The sequence below is a fragment of the Limulus polyphemus genome, unplaced genomic scaffold (assembly GCF_000517525.1).
Source record: "Limulus polyphemus unplaced genomic scaffold, Limulus_polyphemus-2.1.2 Scaffold4357, whole genome shotgun sequence".
In the NCBI taxonomy this organism is placed as follows: Eukaryota; Metazoa; Arthropoda; class Merostomata; order Xiphosura; family Limulidae; genus Limulus; species Limulus polyphemus.
In genome coordinates this window covers 42,764-45,233 of record NW_013669967.1, presented here as the reverse complement: position 1 = coordinate 45,233, position 2,470 = coordinate 42,764, and positions in this window count along the sequence as shown.

The window sequence follows — 2,470 nt, the reverse complement described above, 5'->3', positions numbered from 1 at the left end:
CTAAAGTTTCGTTGGAACGAAGTTACGGAAAATCAATTAACAAACGGAGACGTAACAAAATTCATGAATACGAAGTCCTATAAGTGATCTATTTTATTTTTGAGTTTATATAGGAAATCTAATTCCAGGCCACAGAAAAGAAAATTGATAAATATTAGTTTTGTTGTTTTTTTCTCGAACGCAATTTGATCATAATTTAGAAACTGACAAATTTGTGAGCTGAGAGAATAGAGAGAAGGCACCTTGTCACGCCAACGTTTGGACTACTCTAGTCTGACAAGGTAGTGGGATTTAACTTGTCGCGCACCCACAGCCCCAAAGTGTGAAGCACGTTTTTGCTGCAACGGGTTGCGAATCACAAAACTGCTGATTCACAGTCTGAGCACGCTGACTATTAGGACATACCCGGCCCAATTAATATGCAACTTACAGGTATTCACGGAAATATTCAATAGAGTAGCTTAAAGCTTTCTGTTTCCACAAGTCGACTGAAAGGCATTGTTCAAGTCGTTGAAGTTTAATAACGAGCATTGGACTGATTACCAAGGAAACTGACATGAAATTATAATCAGGCTCACGAAACTCCTGCTATGAATATATTTTGGGTTAAAATGACGCAAGCTCATAATAAACCATGAAGAGATTTACATAAAATGGCAACAAATTGTTCTTGCAGAACATTTGAAATATCAGTAATCAAAATTATTGATTCAGACGTCTCGCAAGTAAACAGACAAAACTACTAATACACTATGTTGAAATTAAAATATTATTATTAAAAAAGAAACGTTTTCCTTTTAGAATGGATGTAGAATTTATTTAACACCTGCTTATTTGGCCTTGATCGGTCCTCTTGTTCTCATGATTTGGCCTTTTTGGTTTTTATTTTTCTTTGTTTGTTTTGGATTTCGCGCAAAGCTACACGAGGGCTATCTGCGCTAACCGTCCCTAATTTAGCAGCGTAAGACTAGAGTGAAGGCAGCTAGTCATCACCACCCACCGCCAACTCTTGGGCTACTCTTTTACCAACGAATAGTGGGATTGACCGTCACATTATAACGCCCCACGGTTGAAAGTGCGAACATGTTTGGTGTGATGGGGATTCGAACCCGCAACCCACAGATTACGAGTCAAGCGCCCTAACCACCTAGCCATGCCGGGCCTTTTATTTTTGTATTCATAACGTTTAACGGAGTTAAAAAAATAATCAGCAACGTATTAACTTTGAACCTTAACAGTGGTGGAAAACAAAATACAAACACAAATGTTTGTTCTAGATTATAATACGAATATTAAGCTTATATTCCAGATATGAATAAACTTCATTTTCTACACTAATCTTATTTACATTTTACGAAACATAACTTAGTAATCTGGATGGTTGTCACATATTCCTTTATTCTGTGACCGAACCTTCTTGTTACTAAACAGAACCTTTTAACCCTCGGAATGTTATCACTCCACCCCTTGCCAGAACTTTTCTGTTACCTGTACAATCTTAGGCTTATCACATCGGTTGTCTCTGCTTTCTAGGAGTGACCCTATACGTTACCTAATGCAATCTTTTAGCCATAAACCTACTCCGTACTGACCCACGCAAGTGGCGTTTCTGCGGGGTAGGGATGGGGCTTAGGGGGAGCTGTAGCCCCAAACTTTTCGAAACAACATTAACAGAAATGTCTGCATTACAGTCATGAATCAAATAGTATTAAGAACAAAAATTAAACTACAAATAAGGCAAACTCCTATACGAGTGTGTCTCTTAAGCCGCCGCTGAGAAATCCCCTACTTTACCACCACAAATTTTAAGTTCTAGAACCGCCCCTGAACTGACCCGTTCTGTTACTCGATACATTATTACAGCTAGCATTATCTCCCTTTTCATCAGTATTTTTCAGTAATCACTATTTGACAGTACTTACATTGTATTATAAATACGATACAAGAACAAGTAAATGAAGAGGATGTAGAAAACCAAAAATATGATATTTTATATTTAATATGATTATTGGGCCAGTAAAAACGGATAGTGACAGAAACAGTAGAAGAGGATGATTACTGTAAAGGATGGTGACAGAACCAGTAAAAGTGGATGGTGTTGGTTCCAGTAAAAGTGGATGGTGACTGCACTACTAAAAGAGGATGGTGTTGGTTCCAGTAAAAGTGGATGGTGACTGCACTAGTAAAAGTGGATGGTGACTGCACTAGTAAAAGAAGATGGTGACTGCACTAGTAAAAGAAGATGGTGACTATACCAATAAAGGAGGATGGTGACAGAACCAGTAAAAAAGGATGGCTACTGCACCAGTGAAAGAGGATGGTGATGGTTCCAGTAAAAGTGGATGGTGATGGTTCCAGTAAAAGTGGATGGTGACTGCACTAGTAAAAGAAGATGGTGACTGTACCAATAAAGGAGGATGGTGACAGAATCAGTAAAAAAGGATGGCTACTGCACCAGTGAAAGAGGATG